This window comes from Vombatus ursinus, unplaced genomic scaffold (assembly GCF_900497805.2).
Source record: "Vombatus ursinus unplaced genomic scaffold, bare-nosed wombat genome assembly UNPS02014841.1, whole genome shotgun sequence".
Lineage (NCBI taxonomy): Eukaryota > Metazoa > Chordata > Mammalia > Diprotodontia > Vombatidae > Vombatus > Vombatus ursinus.
The window spans coordinates 28,444,642-28,463,576 of record NW_020954619.1 but is presented as its reverse complement, the minus strand read 5'-3'; positions in this window follow the sequence as shown (position 1 = coordinate 28,463,576).

Here is an 18,935-nt window from a genome sequence, read left to right as displayed (position 1 = left end):
GTGTGATAGGCTTGAGAGAGAAAATAGGAAACTCTCTGATTCTCAGAAGAATATTATGATCTAATTGATTGTAAATTTTGGTCTCAAATGTTGCTGAAGATGGGAAATTGTCTATAATATGAATGGAAAGTACAAACAAAAATTGAACTGAATTCTGTAATTCTGAATAAGAAAGCTTGGCCCTGAAGAAAAGAGGGAAATATATTTATTCATTAGATTTTGCTGTGATGGATGCCTATGGGTGTGATATTAAGCACTGTAGAATGTCAAATTGCTTTCACAAAATGATCTCTCTTTGCCATTATTTCTTTTTTTCTAAATCATTGACCTAAGCCATTTTTTCAAAGTGTTCTAGAATAAATAGTCTATCTGGTTTTACTTCTATGCAGGTAAAGTGAGATATTCATTTTTGAATAGCAAGTAATATTTACATTATTAAACAATGCTGTCTCCAAAGAATTACCTGTTGGCATAATTGTATGAACAGAGACCCACAACAAAAGTGTGCCATTTCTTCATATCACCATTGAGCCTGTGAGAAGGCAAACATTGCTTGTAAAGAATCTCTTAGAAAAGCTTAATTTAGTAGGAGCTCAATAAATGTTTTATGGTGATTACAAAAATAAATCTCCTGATAAAAAAAAATCTCATTGAGTCAACAATAATCTTATTGATTAGTAAACTCAAGACCCAGCCAAAAGTGGAACAGGAAATTCTGGGAGCGATTAATGTACGCAGTGATTTCTTTTTCTTATAACATATAGCAACTAGTTTCTGCAGTACAGTGAATAATAATACAAAAACTGAAAAGCACCAAAAACAAAAAAGCAACAATCTTGAGACTTGGCATTTTTCTCACCAATCTCCTGGAGACCTCAGAAACTACCTAGAATTACACTGCAATGTAAAATAGAAAGCAGCAATAGAAAATGAACATTTTTGCTTATGTAGAGAAGAGATAGTTTTCCAAACTATTTAACAAATGAAGCTTGAATGAGTAAGCCCATCAGAAGAACTGAATTAATTGAATTGTTTGGATCTGGTTGTCTCTCTCTGCATTAATAATGATTATGAAGTATTTGGGCACAAAACAAATACAGATCAGGGTCAAAATGTTTAAATGCACAGTGTTGCCTATAGTAACTAACTACAGAGATTACAAAGTGGCTATTACTTCCTATTTGTTAAGCTATACTATATTTCATTTCTCATAAGAGTTTTTATTACTGGCCACATTCAACAACATTAGACTTTTTGGTTAAAGAATGTATAAGTAATGAGGAGATAGGAGACTTGTGAATGATCTACAAGTCTTTGGTTTCTCTCAAATACTGGCCATGTAGGAGTTTGGAAGGAGGGTTGTGTGTGACTAGGGCAGTCCCAGATCAATTTGATGAGTTCTCTGTTCTACTTACCTCATGAAGAGGATCTTTGTTTGAGGGGCACCTTCCTATGGACTGTGGGTATGCCAAATAGTACCAGGTAAGAGGATTAAATAGACTGAGTAGAAACATCCCCTTCTTTTTTCCAAAAAACCCACTGTATCAATAAAGCTCCTTTCCTTTAAAAGGTCCGTACTCAAGGCCTTTTCAGCTTAGGAAAAGTAAATTGACATATCTGCTTCCGCCAAGTATCACCTTCTATGTGAAGGTTTTCCTGACCTCCCAGGAAATTTCCTAGTTCCCTCTACTTTTCTTCAGTTACATCATATTTATTTTTTTATATATTCTCTATATATTTTTGTGTACATGTTGTCTACCATAATAGAGACATGCAAGCTCCTTGAGGACAGGAACTATTGCATTTCTGTCTTTGTATCTCTAACATCCAGTACAGTATCTGTCACATAGTAGGCACTTAATAGCTGTTTGAAGATTGATTGTGTTTTTGCAGTAAATCTTTTAGTACCCTGGCTGTTGCTATCTCTTAACTGGGAAAGTTTAGTTTCAGAATCCATTTCAGGGCACAATTGAACTCAGATCTTCCTGACTCCAAGACTAGCACTCTGTCTACTGTGCCATCTCCATCTCTGTAGGAAATAGATTTAGAACATCTTATACCAGAATAAAATATACCAGAATAAAATCAAAACAGAAATGGGATCTGTATATTTAAGGTCCAACCATTAAAAATATAGAAGAACCAGGTCATGTACTTTTTATTGTCTGCAGGTAGGGGAATAATTTTGTTTTGTTTAAAAAATAAAATTTTGTTTTTTGAACATTACATACATTTTGTAATTTATCAATTGCCTTTCTTCTTCCTCCTAGACAGCAAGCTCTTATAATAAAGAATGCTTAAAAAGAGACTATATATATAGTCTGACATTATTTATGATGTTCCTCATAGTCCTCCAATTCTGCAAAGAGAAGACTTTTCATATCTTCTTTTTGAGGTCAAGTTTTATCATTGTATTTTTACTGAATTCTATTTCTATTGAATTGTTGCCATTGCTGTTGATGTTTCCATTTATTTGTGTAGTCATTATATATGTTGTTTTTCCTAGTTTGGCATTAGTTTATGACTCCCTAATCTTCTCTATATGCGTCATGTTTATCTAATGGAATAATGCAAGTGAAGTGACTAAAGTGTTCATATCCTTAAACCCAGAGATTCCTACTGCTAGGCTAATGTCCCCATGATGAGTTCACGGACACAAAATCCCAAATATGTCAAAATATTTATAGTAGAAAATTTGCAAAAGCAAAGAATAGAAATAAAGTAGATGTCCATTAATTGAGGAATGGCTAAACAAAATGTAGCATATGAATGCAAAAAAGGTATTGCCATGCATGAAATGTATATAATGAATACAGAGAAGCATGGGACAACTTAAATAAACTAATGCAAAATGAAGTAAGCAAAAACTAAATAAAAAAACTTTTAAAGCTGCAAAGGGAAAATATTTTTTTTAAATCATATATCTACATAATTGATCTCTATTTCCTAAAGACATTTAACTTATGTAAATCAGTTACCACAATAAAATCAAAAGAACCTAGAAACTGTTCCCACCAGTAAATATTTGATCTTCTTGCCAAGGAGTAAGATCAATTGATTAAAAAAAATACACTGATTTACATTATTAGCTGGTTTGTAAAATCTTAGAGCCTAGTGTAAACTGAATTTACAAAAGCATGGCAAAAGACCCAATTAAGCCAGACCATCCCAAGGACACGGAAAGAAGACAATGAACACCCCCCCAAGGTGACAAAGATCTATTAATATTTTTATATTCTCTATCAATAACATTGGTATCAGTATATTTGAACTCCAATATCAGTCCTTGTTTGGGTGCTTGAAAAAGTAATAATGTTCCTTACAACAACAAAGATGAGAGGACAAGCTGAGCAAAACTAAGTATACATATTGGTGGTCTCTGCTAAAGAGGTAATAGACCTTCTTTTGAGGACTTTAAGGGGTCAATTCCCAGCATAGCTGGTGAGGAAAAATACCAAGCATTTAGAAGAAGTCAGATAATTATTGGTACCCAAAACAAAAATAATGAAAAACACTGAGAACATTTCAATAACATATATACCCACTTTCACTTGCGCCTAATTTATGTACCTCTTGAAAAATCATTCTTAGAATAACCTGTCTACATTACTAAAGGTATTTTGAAGAAGGTAAAAAGATGGTAGCACACATCTTTGTCAAAGAATCCTATACATAAGACAAATATTACTATACATCTTTATAATCATACAATTAATGAAAACTATAGCCATAACACTCCATATCTTAAGGTATCTCATAAAATACAGTCCCTTCTATGTATTTAAATCTTAGGCTAGAAAAATATTTAGAAACCATCTTGCACACCCCCCTTATTTTAAGATAAAGAAACTAAGAGGTCCAAGGTAGATTAATGACTTATTATAGGTTACTCAGTAAGTTAGTGTCAGTGCAAGGAATTGAATCCAAGCTTCCTTACTCCCAGTCTGGTACTCTTTACACTATATCATAATCCTTATTTTCTGTGCACCCTTATTTAAGCAAAATATTACCTTTCTTTGATATTTAGCTATTTTTTGAACTTTTGTTAGATTCATGGCTTGAAGCATCTATGTTTTTAATGTAAGTACTTTGTCTTTCACTACTCAGAAAAAGAATGCCATCCCTTAAATAGTAGTTAAATTGATAATTCTCACACTTCTATATATTCTATATAATAAACAAATAATTCTGTATGGCAAGGTTAGAATGCAATTAACAATTTTAGATGACAGGATAAGTTTTAGGAAAAATGGTGAAAGAATTTTCTGCTATGGTTTGAACACTAATTAGTCTATAAGGCCACAAGCTGTGATTATCAGTGGCATTCCTCAAATGTCCATAATTTAAAAGGTAACATGCCTAAATTGAGAGGTGGTACATAAGGGCTTGAAAACTGGCCTTGATACCACAAAGCTCTGTGTTCAAGTTCTGCTTCTTAAATGTACTTTCTATATTGCATTGAATGTCACTTAACTTCTCAGTCTTTTAGGTAGTCTTCTAAGAAGGCAGATATGATGAATGAAAAATCTAAGAGACATATTTTCTATGTAATTAATACTCAATTTATTAATTAGGCTACCTAATAATAAATTTATGGTCAGTGGTTCCTCTTGGAAAACCAAAGACCACCAATGGAGGCAATGAATGCTTCAAATACCTTTGTAAAAGGGGATGCCCTACTAAGTGAAGGTCAACCATGATTGATGAATATTTAATGAGGAGGTGGGCTAGGAGTCTTCAGCTCCTCCTTTTAAGAATGTGGCTAGATCTTGAGACTCAGCTTTCTCCAGTAATTTGAACAGAGGAATCCATCTCCACCCAGAGCACTCTGGTTGGTTTTCTCCTCCATGAGCTGGGTCACTCTAAATTCTAATGGAGTGTTACAAGGACAGGAGATCATTTCCTCTGGGCAAGAACTTGCCTAGACTGGATTCTGTTTATACCCTAAACATGAGTAAGGTCTCCTAATTGATTGAGGTCCAGCCCAAGATCAAGGAGCATGTTCCCCAAGGATTAGGGCAATCTTAGCAATCACCTATGTCCTTCAGAGACTGACTGATCTTCTATAGGGGCTGGGTCCTAAATAAGGAAATAAAGGAGAAAAAGCCTTAATTCTAATTTAATAATTAGTTATTAATATTAATAGTCAAATAATAATGTCTCTCATACAGAAGACCCTGCCTTGCATTTGTAAAGTGAGATTCTTCATCTGAGATTTCCAAATACCATTGAAATGACAGATGTAGTCTTTTTTCCCCTATATTTAAATTGATTCTAGCTTTTTTCACTACTTTATAGGTCAGAGATAGGTCATAGGAAAAGAAAAGGGAGAAATGCTGACATTTAAAACAAAATTAAAATCTATTTTTACTGGTGCTCTTTTGCACTGAATTTTCAGTGCCCAAAGTTGAAGAGTTAACAAACTTCAATACAGCCTTGAAAATAAGTAAAAAAATGACCTTTCTACCAATTAAATAACTATTCCTTCATGATGCCCTTAGTTTGAAATAAGGATGGTGTATAGACTTGAGTAAATGTAGGAAAAATGCAGTTGTAAACACACACCATTACAGTTGTACAATGGAGATTTTCAGCTTTCCCTACAACGTAGAAACACCCAAAGATGTGTATTGTGAACTAAAGGTAGAAAAGTGAGGCAAGAGATGAGAGAAGGAAACATCTGATTAACTAATAAACAAAGAAGGTATACACCTAGAGGGACCCAGAACATGTGACTCAGGTCAATATAAGCAAAGACAGACTGATTATATCCTCCAGTCCTAGTTTCTCTCTCTCTCTCTCTCTCTCTTTCTCTCTCCCTCTCTCTCTCTCTCTCTCTCTCTCTCTTTCTCTCTCCCTCTCTCTCTCTCTTTCCCTCTCTCTCTTTCTCTCTCTTTCTGTTTCTCTGTTCTGTCTCGGTCTGTCTCTCTGTCTCTGTTTATGTTTGTGTCTTTCCATCCATCTCTGTTTCTTTTCCTCTGTCTCCCTCTCCTTCTCTTTCCATTATTCCTCTCTGTTCCTTTCTATGTGTCTCTGCCTCTCTGTCTCTGTCTCTCATTCTCTATGTCTCTGTTGCTCTGTCTTTTTATCTCTGTCTCTCTGTGTCTGTCTGTCTGTCTGTCTTTGTCTCATTTTTGTTTCTCACTCCTCATCCTCCTCTTCCTCCTCCTCCTGTCCTTTCTTTCCCTCTCCCTTTCTCTCTCTTCCCCCAACCCCCAGGTATTAGAATGAAATCAGGACCTTCCACAACATTTAGACAACATTCCAAAGGAATAGAGTTAGGTAGAAAATGATAATTCTCTAAGCTAGAAGACTGGAGTCTTCTACAGGGCAAAGTCAGGGCCAGCTTACTCAATCAATTCAGGTCTATATGTGTCCCAAATGCCTCTAGGACATGGAGAAATGCTTTATAGGAATTGAAGTTCCAAAGTTCAAACAAAGTCTCTGGGCTGGGATTTGTTAATAAGCAACTGCAATGGAGGAGGGAAGAGTGGGTCAGGAAACTTAGGGATAAGACGTGGTTTCATGTTCCATAAGAGTAAGTATAGTGATGGCAGGCTTATGGTGGGCAGTTATGAACTTACAATCTGACAGTTGGGGAGATGAGATGTTCCAGGGGCCACTTTTAATTGAGAATAAAACTGGGAGTGTAGGCATTGCTATAGTTCTTCTCACTGCTCCACTTACTTAAATTCCTAAATATAGGTGTATGGCTGGAAAGGAGTGAAGCTGTAGACTGTTGTCTTCCTTGAGAGCTGGGTAATCATGGTTTAATTGCCCTTCCCTCTCCCCTATTTCTGTTCGCAACTGGCAAGCATTTTCTACATAGTTTCTCTACTTTTATGCTCTTAATTCCTTTTTTCTCCATATAACATTGTGACTTATCACAATGGCTATATGATTTCCATTTGCTATTAATTGCATAGAGAGGCCTTCCATTGGAGCACATCAATCCTCTGGTTCCCTTAGAAATGACTTGAACTATACAGATCTAAACCGCGGAAAGGTTTAAACCTCATTCTTAAATAACTAGGGTTTTATCCTAGCTTGAAGTGTCTGATCTGTAATTGTGTAAGAACCTTAGGGCTTTGATTTTATTAATAATTTAAGTTCTTACATAGCACAGGAGAGTAACCAAGCAACTCAAGACCAATCTTAGATTATTTATTGTCATGACTAAATAAACTCAGGAAATGAGAAGAGGCAGGTACCTCAAGCAGTTTAATCACTACTATTTTAAATCCCTAGTCAAGCCAAAGCCTTCCCCTTCCCTACCCCCCACCCCACCTCCAATAAGGAGCAGAGTAAAAGTATAGACAACAGGAAAGTCATATCTAATAGAAAAGAATAGCATCTTTCCAGTAAATTTCAAAGGTGGGAGCCAGAAGAGCGAGCACCCCTTACTTTCATTCCTTCTACATTGCCATTCCTTAACATGTATAAGTAAACTTCACCTTATATCCATTGTAATTACCTAGGTACCTTTCTATTGGTTTAGGTAGCATAGTGGAACCCCTAAATTAACATTTTCTAGGTTGGTTTAGAAAAACTTGTTAACTTGAGTGGAGTGGACTGAAAATGGAGGGAGAACAACAGAGTTGGGGGCAGTACTTAATGATGAGTAAAAAGAGTAAGAAAAGCACATTTTAAAATAATTTGTTGGACTGGATTTAGAAGAAAGAGTGCTAACTTCTCTTGGCCTCATTTATAGTAGATAGAGAATGTTATATTTGGAGCCAAGAGGACTGGGATAAAATCTCCTTCTCAGATACTTACCAGCTATGTGATCCTGTGCAAATCATTTAACATCTGTGATCCTCAAATTCCTGGTCTATAGAAAGGGTATAATAATAAAACTTACCAGAGCTGTTGTGATGATATAATGTGTTAATGTATGTAATTTGTAAGTCTACATAAATGTAAGGTATTCTCATTTTTTACTATATGATGGAGATAATTTAAAGCTGGAAAGGACCTTAGAGGCCATAGTCCAATGAACTCATGTTACCGATTAAGAAATTGAGGCCTAAGGTGGTAAAGTAGTTTTCTCAAATTTACATAGGAAATAAATAACAGAGTGAGAATTCACATCCATGCCATACATTGCAAAGTGCAATGTTCCATATCTAGAACCTGTTAAGGTAATTATATCTAAAGGATTTTCTTCACTGAGTTTATAAGTTATCTTACTATGAGTAATTGTCCAAGAATGCGGTAAAAACTGAGCTTTAATTGGATATCTTGCCACATGCATAATATTTACAGAACTTATCTCCAGTGTAGATTCTGAGGTTCAAAATTTGATAATTTACAGATAAAAATTTTTCATATGCTCTACATTCATAAGAATTCTCTCAAGGATGAGTCTTCTGTTATAGTATAGTGAAAGCCTCTTGTAAAGGTTTTGCTGAATGAACCATATCCATAGAGTTTCATTCCTGTGAATTCCCAGTTGTACCACAAAGGATAAAGCTAGACACAGAGTATAAAATTGATATCCTTTTTTAGCTCTAAGGTACTACTTTTTGAAGGCTCTCTCTCAATTACCTGGAATTACAACTAAGTCTAAACCTGTGCAACTATGGTCTTCTGCTATGAGAAGTTTCTTGAGGCCATCACTCACAGCCTCAGTTCCCAACAAGTAACCAAGATTCATGTAGGGAAAGCTTGTCAAGGAGCTCTCTCAGTGACCTTTCCCTCAGTCATTGCTCAGTTCTCACCAGAAGCTGAATGTCCCCTTTCCACTGAGTGAAAACCCCTCCCTCTTCCTAACAACACTGGAGGTAACCCAGAGCCCTACTCCACTCTGACATTTGGAATACTACCCTGTTCCCAACATTTTTGTTTGTTAGGAACTTGGCCTCTAATCTCATTTGCATGAGCAAAGAAGCATCAACTACAATCCTTTGAGTAAGATGGTAGATTCTTAGACCTTACTTGCCCTTCCACCAACTCCTCCTATATGTGTTATTTTTCTTAATTAGAATATGAGCTTCTTGAGAGAAGGTATTGCCTTATTTTCCTATATGTATGCCAGCATTTATCACAGTGGTTGGTACATAATAGTGTCAAGATAAATAAATTAGATATAATAATGTCTAAATAAATAAATCTATCCTGTTCCATTATCCTTGACCAAATTATATTGTCTTTCCTACACATCTTAGAAATGGTTTATGTCTGCTCTAATACACTAGAGGAAAACACCCATTCTCACTTGCTCTGACTGGATACTATCCAATTGCATGACCATTTGGTTAGATCCTGTTAGCCTTTCTCATTTCTGTCCCCTTGCAAAGGAGGTGCCTTATTGAAAAATTACAATGAGTTTTGGTCTGAGAGTGAGGTCATTTTAATGTCACACATAGAAAAAGATCTCTGAAAAGCTGAGCTTACTTAGTTCGAAGAGTTTTAGTCATTTCATTTCCAGTTTTTCTCTTTTCACAAATTTCACAACTGTATATAAAAAAAAAAAGCTTATTCCCTCCAGGTGGCTGCTTTGATGTTTTCCTTAAAAAGCTGAACTGGGAATGTGAGGTGGCTTTGATGGAGCTTTTTGAATCTCTTAGAACATAAAAGGGAAAAGCCAGGGCTGAGTGTTAGTGCCACCATAAGGCTGTCATGCTAACCAAAGGGTCCTTTAATCTCTACCCTTAGAGGTAGGCATTTCAAAAACATCATTTTTTTTCCTTCTATGCTATTTTAAGATTTTAATTGGCTATATTCATCTCATGAAGTAAACAGAAAGATTGAAAAGAACACATCCTATGTGTTCGTGGCCTCCCAGATTATGGCTGTGTGCTTGTGCATATATGTATGTGTGTGTGAATGAAGTGGCCTGGAGTGAGCTCCCTCTTCCTCTCTGGAAGGTGAAAGGTATGCTGAGTCCAAGTTCATGAGCTCCTAATGCCCCCTAGTGGATGCAAAGTATAAAAGGTACCAATAGAAGACAGATGTTTATAGTTTGTTTGAAGCCTTCCTCCACCTGAATAATACACCTCCAAAATCATCAACTCCAATACTATACTTACTTGCCTCATTTGTATCTTACTGGAATTCACTATATAAATCTCATCTTGCTTATCCAGGTGGCTGCTTTCATGGAGATGATTTGAATAGCTCTGGGGAGCACTGAAATTTCCTCCCAACTGGCATATAACTGATGACTGAAATTCCACCACCACCACCATTTTGTCTTTTTAAGTTTATACATTGCCTTTTTTTAAAATCCAGATGGCATCTTGGTTTATTTCTATGACCTACTGAGTCATTGCCAGTCATTAATTAATGATTGAATATGAGCTTAGAGAATACCTCTCTGTTTAATTAGAGGAAGAGGAAAATAAGAACTGCTTATTAATTATAATAGTTAGCATTTATATATTTCACTTGAAGTTTTGCAGAGCACTTCTCAATTATTATGATGTCATTTGTTCCTCACAACAACCCTAGAAGTTAGGTTCTATTATTATACTCACTTTATAGAGGAGGAAACTGAGGCAGAGGTTAAGGAACTTGTCCAAGATTACACAGCTGATAAGTAAAGGACGCCAGATTTGGATCCTGGACAAGTCACTTAGCCTCTGCCACAATTTCCTCATTTGTAAAATGAGGATAATAACAGCTCCTACCTCTGATGGGGTGATAGAACCAGGACCCCTAAAGGGAAAAGACCATGCCTATGAAAGCAACCCAGTCCCTGAATTTTGTCATATATTTCAGCAGCCCAGATCACTGGTGGTTTTTGTCCAAGGCAACTGACCCAGCCCAGCCCACCTAGATCACCTAATTAGCATACTTGACATTCTTTTCACTATCCTTTATGTCCCACCCCATACCATTTGCATATACTAATTACTCCTTAATCCCATCTAGATCACCTAATTAGCCTACTTGATGTCATTTCATGGTTGCATCTGGCCCACCCCAGATTACTCCTTAATACCTTCCAAATCCTTTCACTGTCCATTTTGTATATAAGCATCAGTCTCACCGCCATTAAGTTGCAGGCTCCCTAAAAATCTCACTAGCTCTATTAGCATTGCAATAAACCAGGCCTACACAACATACAACCTGCAGCTGTTTGCAGCCCACCAAAAGATTTCGATGGCCTTCAAAAAATGTAGGGTTGCTGTTACATACCCTCCTGTTTGTCATGTGACCTTTGGCAGCCAACCATTGTCAGTCTGTCCCTAGTATTACCTATCTGTGGCCATAAATTTACAAGTGAATTGCAAGTCTGCAATTCATTTGACTGAAAGAAGGTTTCAGTGCATGAATTTATTCCAGGTGGATGCCGCCCTGTACCCTGATATTTCGGGGTTCCCAGCAACCCCAAATTGCATCACCTCCAAAGACTGTTCCGAGGATCAAATGAGACAATTATTGTAAAGCATTTAGTTCAGTGCTTGACATATAGTAAGTATTACATAAATATGAGCTGTTACTATTCTTATTATCAGAGGGATAGGCAACTATCCCTAAAGGCAACTGTTCTACTAACTGACTCTGTAACCCTGGAGTAATAATTTCCTTTCTCTGGGGCTCAATAGCTTCATCTGTAAAGTGAGAAGATTGAATTTAATAATCTCTATGATCACTTTGATATCTAAATCTGCAGGAAATTTTTGCTCTTTGGAATTTTTTCTTGGGTCTGAAAGGGATTAACTTGGAAGAAGACAGAAAAGGGGAGATGTAAAGAAGGGGAGATTGAGCAGCAGTTGGCCCATCCTGCCAGTCTGTTCCAGTTTGATGTTCTCAGACATTTCCTTCACCTTGGCTTTCTGGAGTCAGGAGTAAAATAGAAGGAACCTCAATTTTCTAAGTATTTTATTAGTCAACATGGCTCCTGCTAGTGCTTAGGGGGAAACAAACTTTTGGTAAAGAACATAATTAAAATACTCTCCTACTAGAAATGTAGGACTTCATATTCAGTTCAGTATATCCCTTCTTTCTTCATAATACATACAGGAATGTTTTCCATCTGTTTCCCCAAAATGTCAATTTAAAAATGATCCAAAATCTCTTTCTTTTGCTATTGTTTATTCACTCTATAAAATCCTCTCAGGAGTGTTCAGAGTCCTACACATATAGTCTGGGCTTTGAGGAATGGACTTTGTGAACTCTCTATCAGTTTTACTTCATTTTCATGTTGAATTCTTCAGAACATTAGCTTACTCTGATAAGACACTCTGTAGTTTAGCATTCTTATGTCATTCTGGGGGACAGGACACCACCTCCAAACTCCTGATGAATCTGATGGGGTATGGGCTCAAAGTGAGACCTTTGTCCCAATTTGGGCTCCATTTGTCTATGGGCCCTAAAAACCCTTTGGACTGTCCTTGAATTCTCCCACTTGTTCAAGGAGATCTCTGTTCCCCTGAGGCCATGATTCAGTTGTTTTGGCTACACCCAATCTCCCAATTCTGTTATCTTTGACCCAGCCTAGCCTGGCCCTCCATTGTCTTGCCTCCCTATGACCCCAGGCCACTTCCAACCCTTGGTCCTATCTAGGCTCCATTTCCTTGGAATTCTATTACCTCATAGACCACTTGGCCACTCCTAGATTCTTCATTTCCCTGGATTTCTATTACCTCATAGACTACTTGGTCACTCCTAGATCCCTCCCATAGTCTTTCCGCAAACATGGTCCATCTTGTCTCCTTTAAGATGTGCAGAGTTTCACAATCTAGCCAATAGTCCACAGATGCTCAGATTCCTTAAGAGTCTGGCTAATATGGCGAATCTTCAATAAATCGTGTTTTTGGCTGAAATAAGGCTTGGTTTGGATTCTTTCAGGCAGCACCCGGGTGATTTTGAGATTTCAGGACCCCTAACCTCTAGACCTCATCAGATCTATCAAGTTTTGTCCTCATCCTTTATCCAAAGATTCTTCTTGTCCATATGGTTTTTTTTAGATAAAGGCTTGTAAAAAATAATAAATAAGGTTAGGAACTCCTAAAGGTAAGATTTAGCTGCCAAGTTTATTTCTAAAGGTATAATGACCCATCCTTGGGCCCAGGATAGCTGCTAAACATGTCCTTCCCTTCCCATCATACCCTAATCTCCTTACTATTGATGTGGTTGCTGCTGCTATATTTTTTTTCTCCCAGATCTTTGTTTCTGCCACTTGTCCTGCTAGTTTATACCCTGGCCACTTATAACATACCCTATTGGGTGATATTAAGCCATGTTCCAGAATGTAATGGGGAAAAATAGTCTTGGCAACCTGACACCTTTCAAGGTCATTCTTGACACAGTTGACTGCACTTCTAAGGGATGAAACTATCACAAACCTGAAGGGTAGGGAGGAGTGGTTCTTTAGAGATTTAGTAGAGAGAGGTCCTCTTTAATAGCTAACTACTATTGTGACTGGATGGATTCTTTAATCTATAGCCCCTGCAGGGCCTGCTACATAGCAAAAGAATAAGATAGATAGAAAGAGATGATACTACTTTCTTTTATCTTGTGATATTCTTTTGGATAAAAAAAAAAAGTGATAATGAGGCTCCATTAAATTCCCTAAAGCATCATAGTCTTTCCACTCTGTAGCACTTGCTTTGGATATCTCTTTCTTTGATAATTGTTCTTTTGATCCATTCTGGATATTTTAAGAGAAATAAATGTGAAAAGACAAAAAAAGATAAATAATCATTAGTTCAATGTAAATTTGAGTGGATCTGATAATAATAGAGAAACACAAAATGATTTCTCCTGTAGATATTAAGAAGTCACTAAGCAGGGCTGTCTTCCAGTTTCCCAAATGCTCTTTTCCAGAACCTCAATAACTTCCTAATTCCCTTATGTAGCTCTGATTAGGGTTTCATGTGGTTCTCTCTTCACCTGGGATTCTTTATATTTATTTCTTCCTTAATTCTCACTTCTGGCTTAGAATTTTAAGGAAATGACAGCACAAGGACACAGGATACTCGTGAGCAGAAAAAAGTCCAGAGAAATCCTAGGTCAGAATCAAGAGGCCGGGTTGATCCTGTGCAAAAGAGATGTAGACAGCCAATTACCTAAATAGAATTACAATTGTAAGGGACTTTGAAGATGATCTAGTCTAATCCCTTCATTTTATAATGAAAGAAAGTAAGACTCAGAGACACAAAGGCCTCTTTCCAGGTCATAAAGAGAGTTAATCACAGAGGCAGAATCACAACTCAAATCTTCTAGGTTTTTTCTTTTCCTTCATCTATCTTAATCACTTTTTTATATGAATTAATTAATTTAATACCTAATCAAATTAGTTAAAAAGTCTGTTCAAATATTGGGTTCTTTGCCTTTCAAAGGTAATTATTAGAGTTGTTGCTGAAGGAGCCAACAAACAGGCTAGTGAAGGAAAGATGGCTATCTCTTCATTTATAGAGCATGGAGACATAGAGAGAGCTGTGGTGAATTTTAGCACTCATCTACTCCAGCTCCTCCATTTTATGGATAAGGAAATTGAAGTCCGGGGGGGGGGGGGTTTCCACAAGGTCACATATTTAGTAAGTAGCTGAGACAGGATTTGAACTTGGGAGCCAGTGTTTATTTCCCAGTTCAGCACTTCCTACCTGGTTACCTACTACAATCATCCATCATATTCTCTTTATGTGTAAGACACTTTGCTAGGTGGTAGAAATACAAAGATTAAAAATTAAATAGACTTTATGCTCAGGGAGCTTTCATGCTACCAGAGAAAATTAACAAGTGTACAAATAAGATATGTGTGTGTATGTATACATATACATACATACATACATACATACATATAGGCAGGAGAGAAGGAAAGAGACAGGAGAGAATGAGAATACATGTGGTGGTAAGGTACATGTGTGTATGTCCATGTATGTGTTGTGAGTGTGTGTGTGTACACATATGTGTCCTTAGTAGTCACATGAGTAAAAATCCATTCTTCTGGTTTCATAAATGGCAAGAGCTGGAATGAATTTTAGAAATGTTCAATTCCAACTCTCACATTTTACAAAGGAGGAGTCTGAGGTAAAGAAAAGCAGAGAGTGTAGAACAAAGCAATTGCCCCCAAATTAATCGTAATTTTCTCGATGCCAAAAGTCAGGGAGCTAGAGAAGCTTCCAGAAAATAATTTGGAAATATGTATGTGTGTGTGTATACACATATATGTAGTTATGTACAAAGGTTGTGCATGCTATACATACACACATAAATATGTGTGTAAACATTACGTATGTATGAAAGTACATTGTTAAAATGTACAAATGCAAAGTGTTATTATTGGTGCCATTACAACTAATAATATTTTAAAAATTAGTATGTAAAAACAATGTTTAAAAAAAAGAAACATTTCTAAGGATTGGTCAGAATGGTATATACATTTTTTTACTTTTTTCGTTTTACAATCCATGGGGTCACATAGAATTAGACAGGATCGACCAGCTAAACAACAGCCAAGCATCCGATGTGCATGGCACTAAACTGAACTGTTGAAGAAAACGCAGAAATAAAGAAGTTACACTGACTAATGACTCCCAAGGAACTTAGTAGTAGTGAAATAAATGATTTCTTCCTTTGACAAGAAAAAAGTTTAGCAAGAAGGAGCCAGGGAAAAAGCTCTCTTTCACATGAGAGAAGTTAAAGTAGGCAGAGCCTAAAAGATAAACTTCCTTCAAGAGGTTTCCTGCTTTTGTTACAATGTTTAGTGGCTCCAATGCAAAAAGGGCCTATTCAACCCCTTAGGGCACTTGTATTCTCAGTAAAAAGTGGTTTTGTTTGTTTTGGGTTTTGTATATCATTTTCCTTCCTATATAACTTTATCCTCGAGATGTCTTTCAACTCTCAATGCAGATACTTCAGTCAGCCTCTGATGCTAGGTTACTATTGCGTCTGGCTTTAATGGAAATGACTACCACCATACTGTGTTCCCTACTCCCCATCAGCTCATGACATATTCAGAAGATGGCTCTGAATGGATCTCAGTACATCAATTAAGACAAAGACAAAAAGACCAGACTTCTTGATTAAATTAAATTAAATTAATCAAGGGTGTAAACTAGGTATGAAGAAGACTTTAATGAATTTGAAAGGAGTGAAGTATTTGAATCATTTCATAAACACAGATAGTGTTATACAGGAAATATCTCATGGTTGTTCTAGGTGGTACGGTGAACAGAGCTCTGAGCCAGGATTCAGGAAAACCTGAATTCATATATGGCCTCATACACTTACTAGCTCTGTGACCCTAGGGCAAGTCACTGTCTGACTCAGTTTCTTCAACTGTAAAATGTGAAATCATATCACCTATATTCCAGGATTGTTGCATATAATAGGCACTTAATAAATGTTTCTTACCTCTCTTTCCCTTGTTCCATTCATATAACACAAGCCAATTTAAAAGTATTGCAGCAACAGGTCTGTCTACTGGTAGAGATGGAAGGGAAGTTCTAGCCAATACAGTAAGAAGAAATTGTTTTGTTTTTAGGAAGGAGAATCCTCCCTTCGCTCCCTCCCAGGCAATAGTAAGAGTACAAGAGATCCATCAGAACCATCAGTGGTCTCACTAGTAAACTAGCACAATGTCCTCTTAACAATAATGGCCAATGGAAGCATCTAACAAACTAGACACAATGACAAAAGGAAGATTCAGGTTTCTAGAAGGGAACCTACTCTTAGAGTCAAGCTACCTTTTAAAACATACCTTAGTTGTAATGCCCCATATCACATTAGTTGCTAGTACTATCTTCCTCTTGAAATTACTCTGTGATATTCTCTACACAATTTGTGTATACTGAACTGAGCACTTTATGTCATCCCCCCTGCCCCTGTGGTTCAATATAAATTCCATAAGCTACCTTTAGTTTTTGTCTTTGTTTTGTTAACTAAAAAGACTAACTTGCACATGACATTTATTTTATAAATTCTCATAAAATGTTAGAATCATAGAATTAGAGATGGAAGGATATCATCTAGTACAATACTCTCTTTCTCTTTTTCTTAATTTATAGATGAGAAAACCATGCCTCAGGGAGGTTAAGTGACTTCCCCACTCTAGTAAGTATCAGAGGCAGTATTCTATCATGCCTTCCTGATATAGCATTATATCTACCATACCACATTGCTGAGTTGAACTTAATTGAATTAAGTGATAGGAAGAAAGGGGCATAATTTTATATTGGAACGTATTTGTCAAAAAGTATCAGTTTTAAATAAAATATTTAGTTATGTTTTCCTTCAGTTTAGCCAATTTATTTTTTGTATATGAAAATTAGTGAAGTAGTATATTGAAATTTATGCTGACTCAAAGACCTATTGCTATCAGACCTTCTTGTCAATCAGTGTTGGTGAAGTGTCACCTGGTCCTGTTATATTTGTCAAGTAGTCAAATACCCTCTACCTGTTTGTTTCCTACTTGGAAGCTGTCACACACTGCTACCTTGGGAAAGAACTTAGATTCAAGGGCCTAACCCCTTCTGCTGACATGGACATATATGAATTGTCTTAATCTTATTGCAAAAAATATTTAATAAAAACTGGCTCCCTCTCTTAACCATCGCTGAGCTCCAGTGATCAGCCTATCAACATGTTGCTACCTTGACATATTTATGTTAAAATAAAAATCCTTTGATAATACTAAAATGGAAGAAACCCCAGGTCAAAAAGGTGGACCTGGAATGAGCCAGAGTCTGATCACAGTTTACAAAGATTATAATGGCATTTATCATCTGAGAAGCTTGCAAACAAGAGCAGAGAGACAAGTTCTCAACTGCCCAAAAGGAAGTGGGAAAAGTGTGAAGTATTGATACATATTTGAGGTATTTATGAGTATTTGAGGTTTTCATGGCTAAATGGGGGAGGGAGGTTAAGAGAAAAATACAATGCATCAGGATATCAGGAATGTGGGGATACAGGGGAAAAGACATCTGCAAACACAAAAAATCAAAAAGCAGGATGTTTGTTGCTCTTTAAATAAGTTAGGAACCAAGATGCCTGCTGCTCTCTCTGACCTGGTCAAGATTGGTTTCAACAGTTGCAGGCATCTCCAGGGTCAGTTAATGTTTACTACCAAATGATCACTGGTATGTCAAGCATCCCTGGGCTTCAGAAGTCCTCCTGATTGGCTAGTTGTTACGCTAGATACTCCATTGTCTGGTTCCCCTTTGAAAAAGAAAAGGATATTTAATCAGTTAGTACAGTCATTACAGAGCCCATATTCACACTTAAAATCAACTCATTTTTAAAATTTTTTGCCCTAAGTTTTGCCTTTTTATTCACAGTGAAGGCCCAAACAAAGAATTTTCCTTTCAATGCATAAATCTGCTCACAAAAGTTGCTGTTTGTCTTTCATTCTTGAAGAGGACCATGACATCAGGAAATTGATAACATGACATGCAAGTGAACTGGATTTGAGTGAGGGAAGGCTGTGCAAAGTCACCAGCCTCACTTTCACCTCCGGAGCCATCTGGGTCCAGTGTCCAGATATAGATCAGGACAACTGGATAGGGGCCAGGATGCAGAGGGGAACCTTGACCTTTTCAAGCAAGGGCCTATAACAGGTCTCAGTTAGGTCAAGGCAACGCCTATTCACTGATTAAGGTTCAGTAAGAAATGAGACAAAGAATGGCCTCTTTAAAAAAAAAATCTGATCTGGGAGGGGAAGATCCTCAGGGTTTCTGGCCAAAACAGAAACATTTGCTGTTTAGTTCATTCTGAGCCAATTAGGGCTCAAACAATGACCAAGTAGGGCTTGGCCTATTATTGACCAGTCAGTGAGAGCTAGAGTGACTTGGACAGCCAAAGTGATTTGGGGTTAAAGGTATTCTTTAAAATATAAGAAAAAAAATTTTCAGAGTTTAAAATTTGCATTCCCTTTGGGCAAAGCACCTGCAGGTAAGGATGTGATACCCTATGTAGACAGAGAGAAAAAAAGAAAGAGAGAGAGAGAGCAAGAAAGAGAGAGAGAGAGAGAGAGAGAGAGAGAG